This window comes from Canis aureus, chromosome 9 (genome assembly GCF_053574225.1).
Source record: "Canis aureus isolate CA01 chromosome 9, VMU_Caureus_v.1.0, whole genome shotgun sequence".
Classification (NCBI taxonomy): Eukaryota; Metazoa; Chordata; class Mammalia; order Carnivora; family Canidae; genus Canis; species Canis aureus.
In genome coordinates, this window is record NC_135619.1 from 43,663,275 (window position 1) to 43,685,752 (window position 22,478).

At 38.3% G+C, this 22,478-nt stretch overlaps 1 protein-coding gene across 13 annotated transcripts in view; it reads right to left on the reverse strand.

The window, feature by feature from the left end:
• Positions 1-22,478, reverse strand: part of LOC144320748 (uncharacterized) — a 315,500-nt gene that overhangs the window by 69,684 nt on the left and 223,338 nt on the right. The window contains exons 4-5 of one of the 13 annotated variants that reach the window (XR_013386371.1): positions 2,565-2,620; positions 1,139-1,871 (exon numbers count right to left, since the gene is read on the reverse strand). The exons of the other annotated variants lie outside the window; for them this stretch is intronic. The gene's annotated coding sequence lies outside the window, so the exon portion shown is untranslated. Of the gene's footprint in view, positions 1-1,138; positions 1,872-2,564; positions 2,621-22,478 lie in introns of those variants that run through there. 13 annotated transcript variants of the gene reach the window in all.

Here is a 22,478-nt window from a genome sequence, read left to right on the forward strand (position 1 = left end):
AGCAGTACAAGAGATTTTCTTAGTATGAGGCTATAGTCATGACAGATTTTTCAAAGCTTAGCCTATTTAAAAATTAGAATGTCAGCCATTGTCAATTAGCTGAGCATACTTTTGCTTATCTCTTAGGTTGTATTAAATAAATAACTTTTTAAATCCCACTTTACAGAAGCTCATCGTCTCCATCTTAAGAAAGAAGTTAACTCTAGATATCTGACCCACTTTCCACTTTAAAGTGGAAGATATCACTGGGCAGAAGAGGCTTAAATGCCTGACAAGAGTCTTAGTGTCCAGGCCTCTGACTCAAGGGGCTTGGTCATCAGTGTCAGTGGGGAAGGAAGTGCAACAGTTCTCCCTCAGTGGGGATAGGTCTCTTCCCTCATAACAAAGGCTCAAGTCTCTAGGACAGTTCTGAAGAAAACCCGCCCAAGAAAGACTGTCTTTGCCATTCATTTAGTTGCACTGTCTCCTCAATAGTCAGCAAGCAGAGCAATGACCTGGATGTGAAGCTGTCGCATGCTTTCCACCAGACACATGCCTCAGGCAAACATCCTCCTGCACCCAAGTCTCAGGGACTGGCTCACAAGGTGACTTCCAGAGGGTCATCTTGGTCATGGAGGCTGAGAGGTCACCTCTGTAGCCTCTGGGGGCCTATGGATAGGAACTGCTGCCTCCAGCCCCGTATCCCCAGCAAGGGCCACTTGAGTTGAGCATGAAGAGGCTGCTGCAATCAGAGAGGCTGGCAGGATGAGCGCACTTGTACTCCGTGGTGCATCAGGAAATTGGCCTTCTCGGCTTTTAACAGGTCATTTCTCCAGCAGTTTTATGATTACCAAAGATAATCAGGGCAGTTGGAAACCTGCAATATTTGTAGCCTTTACTCTGTTTGGGCCTCAAGCACCAAAAACATTAAGTCAGTGCCCTAGAGGGCCCCTCCCCTTTAGAGAAAATGTTTAGTAATTGAAAGGCACTCACTAATTTTTAAAAATTCCCCAGTCGATATTCTAACAATTAACGTGATTATTTACTACTTAGTGATGAGCTGAGGCTATGACAACCATCTTTCTTCTACCACCTTCTGTTGTCTCTCAGGAATAAATAGCAACACTCAACTATTCATAATATCTATTAGCAGCCAGTATGATTTTAAATAATATACATAAACATTTATTTTTTGTTGTTGTTCTCTCAACTTTGAGCAGTATTTCTTGATCAACACCTACCACTCTGAGGATCTTACTAAGATCCTACTTCTTTTCTTATCCATACGTCTATTGTCTATTGTTATCCATATTCACTTTTACGTGGTTGATGATAAGAACATTTAAATACAATTCCAAACTTTTATTACATCTTCCACACTTTGTTTATAGGGTGAGTTGAAAGACTAACAAGTTGGTTAAATACTTTTTGTTGTAAATACTATGTAAATATTAAAATAGCCTCAGTTTTATTTCTGCCTCTCAATGATAGTGTTGCATGGAATCCCCCATTTTATCCAGACACAACTTCCACAGGCCTTCTTTCCCCATAGATTAGCTATTCTCTAGGCCTGATACGGTTGCAGTGCTAGGACTTTCCTTTACCTCATTGTTGGGTTAGAACCACTGTTTCCTTAATCATGGCTTTCCTTCTCCCTGTTTTTGCTAGCATCATTCCCTTATTTTGCCAAGCAGATATTTTCTGAGTCCCTCTGTATCTAAAAATATATTTCACCCTCCCACTTGATTGACAGTTTGGCAGGATACAAAATTCTAGATCAAATTAAACACAGTTCAAAATAATTTTCCCTTAGAACTTTATGGCATTGTTCCATGAACTTCTATCAGCCAATGTTCTTGAGGCCAGCTGGTTTCTGTTATAATTCAGGCTACCTAAAAAAATAAAATAAAAAAAAATAAAAAAAATTCAGCCTACCTGATATGCTAGTTTGTTTCACTCTGAAAACTTTTAGGGTCTTCTCTTCTTCTGACCTTTCTGACCTCTTTCTGAGTTTGGTGAACTTATTCTCACAGGTGGATCTTTATCCTTTCATGCTGCTCAGTCCTTGATGAACCCTGTCAAACTGAAGACTATATTGGACTTCAACTCTTAGAAATTTTCCTCACAATTAAAAAACAAAACAAAAGAAAAAAAACTCTACCCTGTATAATACAGCTTAAATTCTGGAACTACTACCAGTCATATGTTGAAGTCTGGATTGATTTTCTCTTTAGGTTTTTTCCCCTGTTTTCTGTCTACCTTTTTGCTCTATAGTTTGGAATATTGCTTTGGCTTTATTGTGAACACTTACTGCTAATTTTTAGGATTTTTGACATAACGTTTTCATTACAAGAGTTAATGCTTTGGGCACCTGGGTGGCTCAGTTGGTTAAGTGTCTGCCTTCGGCTCAGGTTATGATCCCACAGTCTTGGGATCAAGTCCCACATCAAGCTTCCTCCTTGGTAGGGAGTCTGCTTCTTTCTCTACCCCTGCCCCCTGCTCATGGTCTCTCTCTCTCTCTCTCAAATAAATTAATAAATTAATAAATTAATTAATTATGTTTTAAAAAGAGTTAATTCTCTGACCTTCCATTATGTCATTCATTCTATTCTTATCTTGGACACAGTGGCTTCTCACATCTCTGTGAAGACATAATCAGATTTTAAAAAATTCTTCTGTTTCCTGAAATAGCTCCTTCAGATTCAGTTATAATTATTTTGGTTCCTCTTGTATACACTGTTCTGTTTTCTTTTATATACTATTCATTCATATTCCACAATAAGAAACAAGGCTGATTACCCTAGGTAGCTGGTTATAAAATAAAGGAAATTTTCAATTTTGATGTTTGTGGGCCCTGCTCCCAGGTTCCCAGGAAAGCTATTTCCTAGCATTTACTAAGATCAAAATGACCCAGCAAAACCTCAAACCATGGGCTCTGTTTCTGCCTGGAGCATATTGTTATCTGTTGTGTTAAAAATAATAATAATAACCAGAAAGGAGCATTCCAAAGATAAGACAAAGAAAAAAAAAAAAACCTGCTTGATTCCCATGAGATTAAAGTCATACAGCCTTGCCCAGGCTAAAAAAATACAACAAAGTTGTAACTTTCTGGACTGTCCTTAGCCATAGTCAGTTGTAACTCTTTATGTAAAACACACACACACACACAACACTGCACCAAATGCTCCTTCCCTCAAGCACACTCTTCTTTATGAAGATTGTATATCCCAGGCAGCTGTTCCAACTTGGGCTCAAATAAACTTTTCTTTTGTCTTTAAAATTTTTTTGAAGATTTGTTCATTTTGTACATCAACACTGGTATGGTTTCTTTCTACTACTTTATGGGACTATATAACTATTTTCCCAACAGACCTAGGTCCTCAGTTGTGGGCTGTTTGCAACTGTTGTGTATCTGGATAGAATATATTTAATGGAAGGTTCTTCTTTAGGGTGATCAGTGATGAAGAAAGCAACCCGAATTCCAGAAAAAAAAAAGCTTTATTCAGGGGTAGCAATATTCTCCAAGAGTCTTAGTTCTCTATAGATTTCTTGTTCTCTTTCTTTAGAGAAAGACAACAGTTTTCAGCTTTGGTTTGTTTTGCTTTTTATTTGTTTTTAGTCTTGGTGAAAATCCAAGCTACTAATTTTTCTATAAAGGGAGGCTCTTTCTATAAAGAGAAGGTGGGTAGGAGGCTGACTTTGGCAGTTCTCATCTTTAATCATCCTTCTCTCTAGAGCTCCCTCTCACTACTGCCCTCCATAACTATTGACTCAGAGTCCAGAACCTCTTAAGGGTTTCACAGGTAAGATCAACTTCCACCTATCCTCAAGCCCCACTGTGGCTTCCTCTGCTTCACTCACTAATCAACACATTCCAATTTTCCCTCTTCTGAGAATTTTTTTTTTTTTTAAGATTTTTAAATTATTTATTTATTTATTTGAGAGAGAGAGAGAGAGCATGAGCAGGAGGCAGAGGGAGAAGCAGGCTCACCGCTGAGCCTGGAGCCCAACATGAGGCTCCATCCTAGGACTCTGAGATAATGACATGAGCTGAAGACAGACTCTTAACTGACTGAGCCACCCAGGCATCCCCTGAGGATTTCTTAAAATCATTTATTCACTAGTGGTCTCTCTTTCCAAACGCTTTGCTGTTATAAGCTTATTTCTTTTTGTGTTTCTCTAAGTCCTGAATTTCAACTGAGTGTCAGGGAATAAGGGGAGTCCATGAGTCACTAGTTTCTACATCTTAAATCAGAAGCCTCCAAACCTTGTTTTGGGGTGTTCAGACAAGAGGAGCAGTATTTCCCCTTCCCCTAGGGCCAGGGTAGGGATATCAGTGGTTGTTGCTTGTGGAGATCCTACATTCATTATGAATGTTATATATCTTATTTCATTCAATACTCAGAAGAATTCCATGAGATTCAGTCATTCCTTAAATCGGTTAAATTTAATGAGCAGGCTATATATACCAATAACTGTGCTAGGCATGGGAAGTACAATGGTGTATGAAAACAACTGTATCCTTGTACACCACCATTGGCTCAGTCTAGGGAGGAGATAGACTTAATTAAGCAATCACTTTCTTATAAGTGTAAAATTATAAAACAAGTTCTAAAAAGTACTATAAGATGCCCATCAAAATGCACAAATAAGAAACCTGACCTTTGATGAGGGGAGGATCAGGGAAGACATTTCTAAGAAAATGATATTTGATATGAAATCTAAAAAAATAATGACAGTTAACCAGTTGAAAAGGAGGAAGAGGGTATTCCGAGTAGAATACAATATGTCCAAAGGCTCTGGGGTGGGGACAGCATGGCATTTTCAGATGTATGAAAGAAGCACCATTTGGCAACCACTATAGTAATAATTATTTCAGGCAGGAATCATCACTGGATTCTAATATTAGAAAATGAAAGTGTGAAAAGAAATAGGATTCTACATAATTTCGAAGTATCTCTTATAAGATTTGTTTATTACAAAGGGAAAAATAGTAACATTTCAGTGGAGAAACCTGACAGACATCACTTTAACCAAGTGACTATTACTAATATCACAATAGTAGTAATGGAATAAATTGAAATCACATGCCTACAGATATAATGCACTAAAGAAGAACACAAAATAGCTTCTATGGTCTTCTTGCCAAAAATGTATAATCTATATCTAATTATGAGGAACCATCAGACAATTCAAAATGAGAGACATTCTACAGAATAACTGACATTTAAAAATGTCAGTGTCATAAAAGATGAAGAAAGACTGAGGAAGTATTCCAGACTAAGGAGTTGAAAGAGAAATGGCACTTATGTAGAATATGTGATCCTGAATCCTGAAGAAGAAAAGATTTTTTTTCTTTTGCTATAAATGGCACTAATGGGTTAACTAGTGAAATTTAAAAGAAGTCTATAAATTAGAAAACAGAATTATATTTTTTTTAAGATTTCACTTATTTATTCATGAGAGACAGGCAGAGAGAGAGAGAGAGAGAAAGAAGCAGAGACACAGGCAGAGGGAGAAGCAGGCTCCATGCAGGGAGCCCGATATGGGACTTGATCCCGGGTCTCCAGGATCACTCTGGGCTGAAGGCGGTGCTAAACCGCTAAGCCACCTGGGCTGCCCAAGAACTATATTTATATTAATTTATTTTGATGCTCAAAAAGTTCAGAAAAATCTAGAAAAAAATGATAAACATTGTAGAGTGTAACATTAGAGGAACATGTATGAAGGGTACATAAGAATTCTTTGCACAGTTTATGTAATCTTTCTTTAAGTCTGAAATTATTTCAGAGTAAAAGTTTAAAACAACAGGGCACCTGGCTGGCTCAGTCAGCAAAGCATATGACTCTTGAGGTTGTGGGTTCAAGTCCCATGTTGGGCCTAGAGCTTACTTTAAAAAAAAAAAAAGGTGGGGGGGATCCCTGGGTGGCGCAGTGGTTTGGCGCCTGCCTTTGGCCCAGGGCGCGATCCTGGAGACCCGGGATCGAATCCCACATCGGGCTCTGGGTGCATGGAGCCTGCTTCTCCCTCTGCCTGTGTCTCTGCCTCTCTCTCTCTCTGTGACTATCATAAATAAATTAAAAAAAAAAAGATTAAAACAACAAAAATGTGTGACAGATGATCCCAACAAATGGAACTCAATAGACAAAGAATGTAAGTCCTGAACTCATAGCAAAAGGCTAATCCATGCTGTCTTTGAAAGTCATGTTAAGATGTTGATCTTTATCCTGAAAGTGAAGGGAAGCCACTGAAAGGCATAGGCAGGTAAATGACATGATCAGATCAGCGCTTTTTAAAGATCACTCTGGTTTCAGGGAAGAGGAGAGAGACTGTAGAGGATCCAGAATAATTAACTATAGGGAGGCCAGTTAGATGGGAATGTCATGGAGTGGCAGTGGGCAGGTGGATGGATTGAAGTGCTCCCTCGTGGCTAACCCTGACAGTGCTTGGCATGGGTTGGAAATGGAAGAGGAAGGTGAGCAGAGAGAATGGGAGGAATTGAAATGGACCCCTGGGTTCTCTTTGGGTAAACAAGTGGGTGGACAACAAAGACTTCTCTGGCGGCGGGGGGGATGGAAAGGGGGCCAGGTTTGGGGAAGTCAAGAGTTTGACTGTGGGTGTGCTGAGGTTCAGTTTCCTCTGAGACATCTAGGTATGGCTGTCAGGTAGGCAGTTGCACTTGCACTGGGATGGGAATGGAAGGTGGGGGTGTGGCTGAGCTCCCCTAGAGAGCTGGGAGCAGGTATAGAGAAGAAAGAGTGCAAGGCCTAGAGGGGAGACCTGAACACATCTGTCTGGTCTGTGTGCTTTCCCTCCCTTCGTAGATGAAGAACAAGTTATATAAGCTAGTAAGTGACAGCAGAGATTTAAGCGGAGTCTGACTTCCAATCTCTGCCTTCCCCAGGAAGTTCTCAAAAAGTGCAAAATGTAGCCTTGCTGGGGTCCTTTTTGAGTTTCACAAAAAAATCAGCCTGAAAAGATAAAAATGTATTAAGAAAGAGGTAACGTGAAAAAAGAGATTTCCACACCCTCCTGTCTCTGGATGCCCAGTTAATGAGGGTTTTTTTTATCCCTTAGGAAAACCAAAAAGCCAGACTTTCTTGTACAGGTTTCAAAGTTTGCTTCTAGTCTGTCTGCAGAAGCATATTGGGAAGATACTCTTCCTTTTGTTGTAAGCAAATCTTTTGGTGTAAGGAGTTAGAAAAATTTATCCTGGCTCTGAGCATAAATTTCTGTGTTAGGGCTTCACTGAGTTGCTTCCTCCCTGAATTTTAACATTTGTCTCTTGTTAACATGTAGGAAATGACAGAATGGAGCCAGCAGCAGCCAGCTCAGCTGGGACTCAGGATGAAACCGTAGTAATCCTACTTCTTCCCTACTTCCTCATCTCAGCCCATGGCTGTGTAACTGGAGTGAGGAATTGCACGTATTCTTGAGAGACTTCACCTGTTACCTAGAAATTTCATGTCTGGGATTCCACTGACCTTTCCTCAGTAAGCAAAACAAACTCACAGCTGTCCTTTGGCCATCTCATGAGGAAGCCTAGGATAACTCCCAGCTTATGGGGTTGCTGCCGGTGAATCCTGAATGCCCAGGATGCCGTGGTGGGGTGGGAGAGGCCAGCCTCAGAGCTCAGTTCACAGAAGCATTTAGAGTGACAGGCTAAAGGCAAGAGGCGCAAGGATACCAAGCTCTGGGATGAGTCAGAAGCCTACCTGGCTTTTTAGACAGTTTTTAACCTTTCTAAGTACATTCACACATTTATTTGATCTTCCACTGTGCTTTACCAACAGCAAGTACCCTCATTTCCACACTTCAGTGTAGCTCTGATCCCAGGCCCAAGCCATCTTCCTAAACTCAGAGTTATCTCTGAAGGAACAATGTATTTTTCAGACAAGCAGATAAATACAATGTTTATATATGCTTGTTAACATAAGGCGAAGCTGGGTGAAAAGTAGAAACTCTACTAGTTTTATGACTTTGCAGTGGATCTAATATTACTTCAAAATAATATACTCTTTTTAAGCGTTCCACTATATTCTGGTTTCTATCATTTCTGATGAAAGGTGAATGACAATTCAAATCATTTTTCTTCTTCCATATTATGTCGTTTTTATAATACATCATTTTCTCTGGCTGTTTTCAATATTTTCTCTTTTTCTCTGGTGTTAGAAATTTGCCTTTGGTGCACCTAGGCATACCTTTTTTTGTATTTATTCTGTGTGGTTTGCATTGGGATTCTTCATTGTCTAAATTTATGTTTTTCAATAAATTTGGGGAATTTGCATCCATTCTATCTTTAAATATTTTTTTCTGCCCCAGTGTCTCTTTTCTCTCTGGGATGGCACTTACATAGATTTCATAGTGAGATTTCCTTCTTTTAATTTATTGTAACCATATTTTCTTTCATTAATAATATTTATAATGGCCATTTATTTTAAAATCTTTATGTGCTGAGTCCAAGAATTGATCCTAAATAATTTCTCAGGAGTTTGGACTGGTTTTTGTCTTTTAAGAGTGAGGAACATTTCTTTGAATTGAATTAACCTTCCTGATGCTATGTTGTAGGGATGGTGATGGTGATGTTTTGTTTTAGTGGTCAGTGAAGTTGATTTGACTCAAACTGTAAATTCTGTCTTGGGCAATGGTTCAAATCTCACATCTGAGGTTTTGGTTTTCTCTGTAGTGCTTGAAATATGTCCCTGGCACACATGGTTCATGGACCAGTCAGAAACCTGGACAGAATTTATTCACAGAATTTGGGGCTCTGATGCTCTCCTTTCCAGGATTCTAATCTTACTTTCTAGTCACTGTGGTATTCCTGATCCCTGTCCTCTGATTCTTTGGGACAGAAAGACAGAAGGACAGGTCTGTATCAGAGTTTTGTTATCTCATACAGTACTAACTGTGATCTGCCATCAATTAGGCTAAGAGTCAAAGAATTGTGATTTCCTCCTTATTGGTCCCTTCTTGCAGGTTTTATCTCCCCTTCAGACTTCTCCCCGCCCCCTGCTGAAAGATGATAGTTATTATCTGTGGGATGGCGGGGTCCAGGAGGAGCCTACTCAGGCATGTCCTTGGATGCGGTTTCCTGATCTGCTTCTCACTGGGCCAGTACTACTTACTACTTGGCACATGCATGAAAGAGAAGCAACTTAGACTTCTTGGGCTGATTTCTTTCCACTTCCCTTCACAGCAGTATCTTTAAGCTCTTGCTTTCTCAGTAGCCTTGAACTCCAACTGTCATCTCAGCTGAAAACTGCCTGGCCTCTCTTCCTCCTCACAGGGGCCTTTTCTTGTACCGCCAGTCCCTTTTCCCAGACCACTTAGGAATTGGCAAATGTCCCAGTTGAAAATTAGCACAGGTTGTCCAGCTTACCTTGATGACTTTCCTTTCTCACTGAGGTTTTGGCCCTCCTATTCTGGCTGCTTTACTAGCTCTCCAGTATTTCAAACATGGAGTTTTGTCTTTACTCATGTTTTCTGGTTATCTACAGCAGGAGGTTTAGTCTTCTACATGCTCATTTGCCAGTACTGGAAGTGGAACACCATCATCCAAGTTTTTAAAATCAACCTACATGATTCACTTAAGCATAAAGCAACAAGAAGGCAATTTGGGTAAAATATTTATATAAGACAAAAACTCTTATCCACATATCATGGTGGATAAGAGCATTTGCTTTGCAGTTGCCAGATCTAAACTCAAATCCTCCTCTGCTGCCTCCTCAACAAATAAGTACTTAAGTAAAAGGGAAATAATAGTTCTTACCTCCTTCTAATTAATAGTATCCTAATAAGTTATTATGAGAGAACTAAATGAATTACTCTTTGTTGCCCTTAGTATATATAAATATCCATGAGGTATAGGTATGCTGTGTTTGTATAGAGCTAGATGGATATAGCTAGATCTAGAGACAGAATGATAGATAGGCAGACAGATAGATAGAACATGCATGTAATGCATACATAACAGGGCCTAAAAATCATCATGGATAAAAAAGAAGAGAATGTAAAAACCACAGTGGATTATGTATGTATTTGTTTCCTATTGCTGTTATAATATGTTACCACAAATTGAGAGGCTTAAAAAAACACAAATTTATTATCTTACAGTTCTGCAAGTCAGAAGTCCAAAATGAGTTGACAGGACTGTGCTCCTTCTAAAGCCCTAGGAGAAAGTCCCTTGCCTTGCCTTTTCTAGTTTTTAGAAGCTGCCTGCATCCTTTGGCATAGGACCGCACATGCCTTTAGCCTCTACTTGGGTTGTTGAATCTCCTTCTCTGACTGACACACTTGTCTCCCTCTTACCACAACTCTTGTGATTACATTGGACCCACCCATACACTCCAGGATAATCTTCTAATCTTAAGATCCTTAATTTAAAGACATCTGCAAAATTCCTGTTATCATGTAAGGAAACATGTTCACAGATTTTGAGGATTAGTATCTGGAAATTTGGGGGCAGGGGCATTATTCCACAATACACCACAATACAACACCACTTGGAATTTAGTGCCATCCTTCCAACTGAGCTAAGAGTCACCAAATACATTGGCTTTTGATGAATTTGGGCATCCACTTAAGTTTCATCTTTATCATTGTTAACATGGTCCCAAATCCTTAAAAAATGGCTTTTTAAACCTCTAGGTAGCTACACATCAGAGTCTGAATTGCAAGACAGTAGGAAATCATGTCTTAGAGCCATCATTTCAGATACCATTCTTACCAGTTACCCAGGCTTCGCCTTTGACTGAATGGTTTTCAAGAGAATTTCTATTGTCCTACAAGTGTCAGAGAGATGATAATATAAGAATCATTCGACCATTACCTTCCTACTTTTGTAAAAGTGCTGGATAGCCCATTTTTTTCCAAGTAATTTTTTTCTTGCAAAGACATCCTGGGGTTAAGCAATCAACTACTCTATTAATTATGCTATAATCTGTCCCTTACTAGCCTTCTCCCCCCACCCCTTCTACACTACCTTCTTACTTCTATACAAGTATTCTCTTCCCCAGGGCTCCCATTAGCTCTCTGCCCACTTGAAACACCATTGTAACGGCTGTCTGTCATTACCACCATCATCTAAGGACCTCTACCTTTATAATGTAAATGCATTGGACAGGCAACCTAACCATTGTAACCATCTATCCCTGAAGGATTGATCCAATAAATGCTACACTTCTTCATATCACAGTTCGATGCAGGTTGGTAGCATGTATGGGGTATCTCTATGTTTTACAGTATCCAGGGACCCAGGATCCTTCCACTTTGAGGCTCCACATTCCTCAGGCTCTGTGGAGACAATAGAAGGAGAAAGAGAGAGAAGGCTCATACTTAGGAGGGTTTCATGAACCCTAGAAGTGCCATATGTCACTTCTGCTACATCTGACTACCCAGACTCTAGTCACTTGGCCACACCTAATTCATTACAAGGGAATCTGGGGAAAGAGTCCCCAGGAAGAAAAGAAAAATATCTGGTGAATTAGAAGCCAGTTTATACAGCAACAAATAACATATTATGTTGTATAATAAGAGAGATGAGAGGGGATATCATATAATGATATTGATGATATAAAAATTGTGTATCATCTATATTCCTGGCTAGATTTTGATATCTTTTAGGATAAAGATTTTATATCATTTTTTTGCAATAGTATCTAACACAGTAGTTGCCCAATAAGTGTTTGATGAACGAATCATAGTGTATGTATCGAAGCTAAAAGAGTCCATGGAGATTTTCTAATCTAAACTCTTCATTTTAAATGTGAAGAATCAGAAATCTAGAGACACTAAGCACTTTGCCCATGTTCACTGGCAGGGCCAGGACCCATTTATCTCATATTCCAGATCAAATAAGACAATCTTTGAAACCAACTTATCTTGTTTCCCTGACCAAATGAGATTCTCTCTTTAACCAACTTATCAGAACTTACACACCTCAAAAAGTATTATTTGCCTCTAAGAACCCTCCTTGGGAGCTCTTATACCAGTCAAATACTATTGCCATTTAAAAAAATTATGGAGCCTCCTTGCAGGAATTACTTTCATAGCCTATGGCATTTTCTTTGGAATTCCATTAATAGTGGCTGATAAATATTTATCCATTGAGGATAGATTTTATTTTGAGAAACCCAAGTTGTTTGGAGCCCATTTTGATAGATAAAGGTGAGTGGAGGTGATCTGGCTATGTGATACTGGGGAAAAAAAATAGAGGTCTTGATCCAAAAACAGGTAAGACTGTGCACCATTTTGTGACAGGCTGTCTTGTATGATTTGCCACCAGTTGGGAAGAACCCCAGAAAAGGAGATGCGTGGGCATTTTGAGCAATGGCATCATTGTTGGAACAAGTACATGGAGTCATAAAATGATTGGTTTGAAGAGAAGTAACAGTGGGCTGAAATGTACATTCTAGTTTGTGTGACCCTCATGTCAGACATACCTGTGCTGCCAAATGCCCATTTTAACTATTCCAGTGCCTTTAATATTCTAGTAAGAAACTTATAACTTTTAGGCCCATGCTAGCTCCCTATTCAGAAACCTGTCATAAGATGGGAGGAGGAATTTTATTAAAAGAATGGGGGAAAGATTTCTGGATAAAACAGTAGAAAATTGGTAACCTGATCCTCTCTTGTCATGGGAAATATTTAGAAAAATACAAGAACAAAAGACTACAAAGTGCTAGGAGGTGCCAATCAACCCTCCAGTTTAGGAACCGAGAGGATGCTAAAGGCAACCATGTGCTCAGGGAGGATCCAAGAAAAAAAACTGCTGCCCTTTCCATCAACAAGCCCCAGGTCAGAGAGACCTTTCCTCCTTAGGGATGATAAGCAAACAAGGAGCAATAAGGACCTTTGAGGAGAGTTTGCAGCACAAAATAGATCCATGCTCTAGTATCAAAGTGTCTAGGGCTCTGCCTCAATTATACTATGTCAAACTGGGGAAGAAGGAAGTCAGAGTTCAGAATCATTGCTTTTGTTTTGTGTATATAAAAATGTAAACCTCGGTCTTCTTACTTTATACTCACACCTGGCTTGTTTTGAGCAGCTCCCCAGCATTTCCCTGAACGGTCCAATTTAAGGACTTTTCAATTGCATAATTATACTCTTTTAGTAAATTATCATCTTGGCAAATTTTGAGCAAGGGCCTGCATGGAGGGAACAGAAGTGCCAGCCATGCACTTCTGGGGAAAGTGTTGTTAGTGTGATGGGGATGGTTTCTAAAGTAAACATTCATTTTGGGAAATAGAAACTTGTGCACATGTGGCCGTGACATAATTATTTAACAATTCAACAAAGACCCCAGTCTAGAAAGTCTTTAGCTGGCCTCCTCCGCCCACATAACCACACATAAGGAGAAAACACCAGGGCTCCACGTCCAGGCCATCCTTCCTCAGGCTGAGCTCTATGTCTCCTGCTAGCAGCACTGCCAAGAAAAAGGAGCGTGCACACACACTGGTGGGCGACCTGTCCAAGCACAATGGCCCGACCGGTCTAGCTGGCTTGCCCTAACAGCTCAGCCTCTTAAAAGATCTTTCCTCTCAGATCTTTAGATCACACTTAGCTGAAGAAGTGCTGAACTCAGTTGCACACTCCTGAAAGAGTGTAACTCAGAGACACCACCAGTGGGGCGGGGGGCGGGGTTCAACTATCACCTCCCCACAATCACTTCCAGATGAAACTGGGCCCAGTGAACGGTCCAAAGCTCACCCCTCAACCTGCCAGTCCTGCGATTCCACCTGGGATGAGAAGCCCAGCTGTGCTCTTTTCCGCCTCTCACGTCTTCAGAAGTAATAGAGCCTCAGCAATTGGAGGATAGCTGTCAATTTTGCTGATGAGACAGCAGGAAAATCAGAAACCATTTCCCAGCCTATGGCTGTGCTGGACCCAACAAATGCTAACTGGAGCAAAAAGTTGTGGCTGAGCACAAAGTCAGCAGCCAGCACCAAGGCTTTGGGAGCCAACATATTGGCTGAGAAAGGGGCATTTAAAATAGCCATTTTGCTGCCCCTAACTGTTACTTTAAAGGAGGCTTCTCTGATAATTGAGGGTTGTTTAAAATCTGATCTCCTCTGTTAAAACAAAACAAACAACTTAGAAATGCATCAAGCCGATTCCCTAGAGACCAATATAACCCAGAAAATGTAATAATGCAAAGCCTAGGCAGCTGAGTTTTTATTTGTGCCTAGCTTCAGAAAGCCAAACCCCTAAGGGCTCTGAACCCAAGGTTCATTTATTCTTAATAAGCTCAGTTCCAGGGGCGCTGTCAGCCTCCAGCTAATGATACCACCACCAGCAGCTGGGGTAGCTGGATTCCAAAGAAGAGTGAGGATCTAATTGAGATAAGAAATATAAGCATGACTCATGCCAGCATTCGTTAGTGTCCAGACCCTACATCTTATGTTTTTAACAGCTCACTCAGCATGAATTCTCCAGCTCCCAGAGAGAGAGAGAAAGCACTTCTTGGTGCTAATCAAAATGGCACTGGGGATGGAGGAAGTAACAGTCCCCTTTGTCCCCCTGTCCACAGATTTAGTGCCATAGCTGCTCAGAGAAGCTGCTCCTAGTTCACAAAATACAGGGGAGGGTGGGGCCTGCCCAATGTTACCCTCCAAACTGGCTGTCTCCGGGTCATAAGATTTTTCAACCCAGCTGATGAGTTATGAACTCACATTTCATCCCCTTCCCAGGGATGTAAGTGTTTCCTTCCTGATGCATCCAAGGCTGCTAGAGCCTGTGGGGAGTGAAGAATCTGGGGCAACAACTTTAGCTGTAACTCTGGTTAGCTTGGTCTTATAAAACAACCATTCTAACACAGACCTCACTCAAATCACCTTCCCTGGGCTGCCAGATTGAGGAACTCAAGTGATCCTCCCTTTTCTCTTGGTCAGCCCCATCTGTAAACAAAAGCAAAGCATTTCCAAAATTGTGTTAGCAAAGGAACAGAGAGAAGTTAACTGGCCCACAAGAGGATGGTTCTTGTTCTGGATGGGCCTGAGTTGTCTCTCCCTATCAGAACACGAAGCAGGCTTCCCTAGCTGAGGATACATCAAAATGGACAGAGGGATATTCCCAAAAGAAATAACAAGATAGAAATGTTAAATCTAGGAGGCTTCTCTCATTTCTGGTTCTCACCTGTGTTCGGTCTAGTCAAAATTCAGAGCTGTATGCTCCAGAAGACCTGAAGGTTTGCTTTTCACAGATCTCAGGATTCTGTAATCTGACTCACAGATTCAGATCTCTGGTATGGACCTCTCCTTGAGTCTGGGTCTCCAGGGCCACTGCCTGCCTATCCAACAACTCCACTTGAATTCAACCCAACCCAAATGAAATTTTTGATATTCTCCCCAAATCACCTTCTCTTCCTATGACATCTCTATGGATGTCCCCATCATCATCACAGTCACTTCAGGCAGAAACAAGTTGTCTTTGACATATTCCTCTCCATCACCAACCCTAATATCCCATTGATTATAGAGCCCTGTCTATGTTATTTCCCAAATGTCTCTCAAGTATGCCCCCCTCTCTATCTCTCCAGTCACTCTCTTTCTCTAGTCCAAGCAACCAATATGTCTCTCCCAGCCGACTGTCAATGACTCCTCTTTGGTCTTCCTACTTTCACTCTTGCCCCTCTACCTGCAACTCTCCACACAGTACCCAGAGAGACCTCATCATAATACAAAGCTGATATGTCACTCCCACATTTATACCATCCAATTGCTTCCCGTGGCTCTCAGGACAAATGAGAAATCCTTAGGGTCACTCTTAACGCTTCCCATAGCCTGGCTCCCACCTACCTCTCCAGCACCTCTTGCTCTCTAAGGACATCAACTTTTCCTCACTTCCTCTCAGGTGCCATATTTACCTCCTATGGCAGGAACTTTACACTTAGAGCTCACTCTGTGGAGTGTTCTTCTTCCACTTTGTGGTCACTTCTTCAGGAACTCCTTTCTGACCTCCTGACCAGGGCAGTTCTCCTGCTGCATTCTCTCGTGAGTATCATGTCCTTCCTTTCAAAGCCCTACCACACTTACTTGTTTTTGTTTGTATGACTATTTGATTAGTTTCTTTCTCTTGCCGTTTGCTGTAAGCCCCATCAAATCCATTTCTGTTCATTAGGGTGTCCCCTATACAATGATGCATAGTTGACATTCAAAAATCATTGAAGACATTTCTTAAATTAAGTGCCAGGAGGCAATAAAATAATGTCTACAGAATCTTGAAGGAAAAATGTTATAACCCAAGAGATTGCTTTAAGTTTTAATTTTACTTGGAATGCTTCATGTACTCCTTGTTTTAAAAAATTAAAACCTTATAGTTAACACTAGCAGGGTCTTTGACCATTAAGCACACCCAACATCTCTCTCTCTCACACACACACACACACACACACATGCATACACACTCAAAATATTCATTCCTTACTTAACAGAGATAACTGTTGAAGATTGTTGAAAATCCCATATGTAACCTTCCAGAATTCCTCTGTACCTTTACATATACGCACATGTACCCAGAAGAATACTTCACACTAGTTTGTGAGAATGAGGGGGTAGGTCCTCAAGAGCTTAAACTTGGATAAGTTGTCATCTACTTGGGAAGACAACAAAACATCTCGAGATATACGAGCACTAAAAAATATACCTTTAAAAAAACATGCTTTTCTATATCCTTGAAAAAAAAGCTTTTAGAAAATTATGTTACCTAAGGGAAAATAAAAAATCATGATAACTAAGGCCTCCTGGGTCATCTTTATACCGTTTAGACTCCATAGTTGTATGTATGTTTTCAGATGAGGTCTGTGGCCAGAGGAATGCTTTTTTTTGCAATGTTTCAAATTAATTTTTAAAAAATGTTTCAAATTATTTTTCCCTTTTTGCTTCTGCACCTTCCAGTGTGCCAGGAAACTGGGTCTTGAGCCATATTTCCCATTCCCCAGTGATTGCCAATTCTGTTTAATAACATCAAAAAACAATAATAATGCTGTTCTAGTCCTTGCTAATTATGATCAAACTCCATGTGGATAGGATGCTGTCCCAGGAGAATTGCTAGAGAAAATCTCTTTTTTCTTTTCTCCACAAAAGCATAGCTGTAGGAAGAACATATTGTTCATTTTATTGCCAAGGAAATTGAGATAAGATTAGCTACTTTAAAACTCATACAGCTTTTTTAAGTGGTAAAGGATAACAAGCCAGATGCTCTCTGTTATTTCACTTTATTTTTTATTATTTTCATCTAGTATCTATGGCGGTACCTGTTACTGGTGCTTAAAAATCAATATACAAATGAGCTATGTTTTAATATGTATATGTATATATATATAATACACACATAAATAAATATATCAAAATGTTAGCAACTGCTATATCTGAATTTAATTATTCATTTAAATAAAGTCATTGAAATAAACATTCATTGAGACCCTACTATATGACATGTACAAAGAAACAATGGACAAAACAAAGGGTAGCCAAATTTTGGCTGCATTATCTATATTTTATAGTTTAGAATAAACTTATACTTTCTACAACTTTGAACATTTCTCATACTTCTAGGTTCATTACCATTACCATTAAGCCATTAGTAATATTCTTTTGTAATATTCTTAAACATGCCTGCTTCAGTTGTCCCTGTTTCATTCTTCATATTATTACTTTGTCACTTCTGCCTTTTTTTACTTTTAAGTAATCCTGACAGAGATTTGTCAATTTCTTACAGCTTTTCAAAGAAAAACTGTCAGGTGTTTTTTTTGTTTTGTTTTGTTTTCTTTTGTTTTGTTTTATCACTCTAGTGGTACTTTTTTTCCTAGATCAATAATTTCTGGGTTTTGTTGACTATTTTCTTCTGTGTTTTTAGAAGTTATTCTATTCTTTTTAACTTCAGAATTTGGATGCTAGGCTTATTTATTTCCAACCTTTTTTTCTAATATGAGCATAATAGGCCATAAATTTTCCTCTAAGTACCACATACACTGGACTATAAATTTCCCTCTGAGTACCACTAACTACCACACATTTTAATATGTAGTCATTCTATGTTGTTCAGTACTAAATGCAAACGAATCCTGTAAGTAATACCTACAATCTGTACATTACTAGCTGTTTACAGCAGCCACAATCTGTCACAGTCTACACCTGATCTCCTTTTTCCAGTAATTCCCAAACAAGAGGCCATGAGTACTAATTAGCATCAATAGCATTATGAATAAGTACTCATCTGAGCTTAAACTCTGTCTTTAAGACCTGAATACAAAGACTGGTCAAACAGGCTAAGACCACATAGCAATTATTCCCCGTCAAGGTGTCAATCCATTAGTTTAGTAAACAATCTAATCTTACTTTCCCTCATCCTGTATAAAAAGTCTTCCCCAGCCATCCATGGGGAGTCATTTTCCTGACCATATCTCACATATACATCTATACATCTGTCTATAGCTAGTGCTCATTTCAGTTACTGCTTTTTGCTGCTTTCAATATTTTTCAATTCCCATTATTTCAAACATACGGATTATTTAGAAGTAAGTGTCAAAGCTGACAAATGTGGGTTTTCTTAAGTATTATTTTGTTTTTAATTTCTAATTTGTTGGCTTTGTAGTCATTGAATGTGATCTTAATAATACAAGGTCTTTAAAATGTGTAGACTTGCTTAATTACTTAGAATAAATTTTTATAAAAGTCCATGAAAACTAATACAAATATATCTTCCCGAATTGTTGGGTGAAGTGCTCTATATGCCTATTAAAACAATCTTACTATTTGTCTTGTTCAAATTCTCTATGTTCTTATTGATTTCTTCTTTTATCTGCTTTATCTATCAATTATTGAGAGATGTGTATTAAAATCTCCCACTTTGATTGTAGCTTTGTCTATTCCTCCTTGACGTTTCAGCAATTAAAAACTATGAAATTAGGTGCATCCAAGATTAAAGTTGTTTTATCTTCCCTGTGAATCAAAACTTTAATATTTAGACACCTTCTTTATCTCTAGTAAGGCTTTTTGCCTTAGAGCCTATTTATCTGAATAATATTCATAGCTATGCTGAACTTCTCTTAGTGACTATTTGTCTGCATATATTTTTTCTTGTGCCTTTACTCTCAACCCTTGTATGTTCTTTTGTTTTAAGCACATTTCAGAAAAAGCCATTGGGTGGGTTTTTTAAAAGTTTAGTGGGACAAGCTTTATCTTTTAACCAAAGAATTCATTTTTTTTTTTAAGATTTTGTTTATTTATTCATGACAGACACACACACACACACACACACACAGAGGCAGAGACACAGGCAGAGGGAGAAGCAGGCTCCATGCAGGGAGCCCGACGTGGGACTCGACCCCCGGTCTCCGGGATCAGGCCCTGGGCTGAAGGCAGCGCTAAACTGCCAAGCCACCCAGGCTCCCCTAGAATTCAATTTTTTAAAAGTTACTTGTGATTACTAAAACATTTAGATTCACTTCTAACATCTCATCTTGTACATTCTATTTGTTCTTTTTATTCTAATTTTCTTCTCTTTGACTAAATTTTACTCCATTTCCATTTCATTTTTCCCCTCTACTAGTTTGGGAGTTGTACCTTTTATTCTATTCCTTTAGTGCGCACCCTGGATGTATTAATTACATATGCATTTTAACATAAAGTCCACAATTAATCTTTAATCCTTTTTCTTAATAATACCCGAATAATAGAATATTAATTCTTCTCTCCTCTCTCTTTCATATGCACTCACAGTGAATTAATGAATCATACGCAATTCTTACATAGAATTCAAGTTTCCTTTTGATATTTCAGCTTCTCAAATTAGAATTATTGTTATTTCTTTACAGATGTTTATTTATATTTATAGATGTGCTTACAATTTTATCTCCTCATCATTCCTTTTTAAATCTCAAACCTTCCTTGTGGAACAATTTTACTTTTATTTGAAGCACATCATTTAGGAATTCTTTCAGTGAGAATCTACGGGCAATGAATCCTTCCAGTTTCAGTTTGTCAAAAAATGACTTTATTTACCTTCACTTTTGAAGGATAGTTTCACTCAGCATCCAATATAAGAATCTTTGTTATTTTCCCTTAGCTCCTCAGAGATCCTCCACTGCCCTCTGGATTCTACTGTTGCTGTTGAAAGTCAGTTGTACCTTCTTTGTAGGTAGTCTATCTTTTCTCCCACCGCTCTTAAGATCTTTTCTTTGACTATTGTGTTCTGTCCTTCTTCAATGTCAGACACACGTCAGTGCAGACACAAGGATATGCCTGAGTGTGCATTTCTTTTAATTATTATGCCTAGAATTCTTTGCGTGTAGTTACTCTGAGATTAGTGTCTTCTATTCATTATGAAATATTTTCAGCTTTTATGCCTTCTAATGTTTTCCCTCCTCCATTCTTTCAGTGAGAGAGAGATTAGACATGTATTAGAACTCATCTCCCTATCATACATCTCCCTTAACTTCTCTTTTATATTTGCCATCTTCATATCTCCCTGCAATGGATTCTGGGAAATTTATTTAGATCTGTCTTTCAGCTTACTAAGTCTCAACTCAACTATGTGAGTCTGCTATTTAATCAATACATTAATTTTCTAATATTCATCATTTTATATGTCAGGCAATCATTACCTTGATATTAAAGCCAGATCAAGTAGGATTCATCACTGAGATTCAAGGATGGTTTAAAATATGCAAATCAATAAATGTGATATAATACATTAATAGAATTTAAAAATAAAAAGCATATAATCATCTCAATAGATACAGGAAAAGCATTTGATGAAATCCAATATCCATTTGTGATTAAGAAAAAAATCTCTCAACAAATTGGGTACTAAAAGGAAGGTATCTCAACATAATAAATCCATATAAAACAAGCTCACAACTAACATACTCAGGACAAGACAATGGTGGCTACTCTCATGATTCCCATTCAACATAGTACTGGACCTATATCTAGAGCAATGAGGCAAGAAAAAGAAATAAAAGGCATCCAATTGGAAGGGAAGAAGTAAAATTTTCTGTTTGAAAATTACATATTATATCTAAAAAACTCTACCAGAAACAGAACTAAAAAGCAAATCCAATAAAGTTGCAGTATATGAAAATCAACACAGAAGTAATCCCACTTCTGTGTATATATGCAAAGGAAATGAAATCACTATCTTGTTTGAAGATAAAAAAATTGGTTATGTCCTCACATACTAATGACAAACTATCTGAAAAAGAAATAAGGAAAGCAATCTCATTTATAATAGCATCAAAAACAATAAAATACTTAGGAACAAATCTTTATACTGAAAATTATAAGACATTGATGAAAGAAATTGAAGATACAAATAAATGAAAATATACCCTGTGTTCATGTATCAGAAGAATTAATATTGTTAAAATGTGTATACTATTCAAGCCCATGTATTAATTCAATGCACTCTTTATCAAAATTCTAATGACATTTTTTACATAAACAGAAAAAAACAGTCCTAAAATTTATATAGAACCACAAAAGACCAAAAGCCAAAGCAATCTTGAGAAAGAACAAAACTATGGGCAACACGCTTCCTGATTTCAAACTATATAAAGTTTTACTTTGTACTATAAAGTTTACTATATAATCATGTTAATATTAGACTGGCATAAAAAAAGACAGATTGACCAATGGATTAGAATCAACAGCCCAGAGATAAACCCACACACATATGGTCAACCGATATTTGACAAGGGAGCCAAGAATACTCAATGGGAAAAAGACAGTCTCTTCAATAAGTAGTGTTGAGAAAGCTAGATAGTCTCATGCAAAAGAATGAAACTGGATCCCTATCTTACATCAACACAAAAATTAACTTAAAATGGATCAGAAGCTTATGTGTGAGACCTGAAATCATGAAACTTCTTGAAGAAAACATAGGAAGTAGTTTCCTTGACATTGGTCTTGGCAATGATTTTTTGGAAATGACACCACAAGAAGCACAAGTTATAAAAGCAAAAAGCAACAAGTGGGACTACATCTAACTAAAATGCTTCTGCATAGGAAAATAAATGATTAATAAAATGAAAAGACAACCTATAGAATGGGAGAAAATATTCATAACTCATATATCTGTTAAGTGGTTAATATCCAAAATTTATAAGGAACTCATGCAACTCAAAAGAAAAGAAGATAGAAAAGAAAAAAAAGAAAAAGAGAGAGAAAACAAGGAAGAAAAAAGGAAGGAAAAAAGAAAGGAAGAAATGAAGGAAGAAAAGAAAGAATATAATTTAAAAATGGGCAAAGGACTACAATAAACATTTTTCCAGATAATAGCCAACAGGTGCATGATAAAGTGCTCAACATCACTAATCATCAGGGAAATGTAAATCAAAGTCACCAATGAGGTATCTACACCTACTAGAATCACTATTATCAAAAGACATGAGATGATGAGTGCTGGTGAAAGGAGTACCCTGTGTGTTGTCACCAGGAATGCAATATGGTACAGCTATTATGGAAACTAGTATGAAGGTTCCTCAAAACTTAAAAATAAAA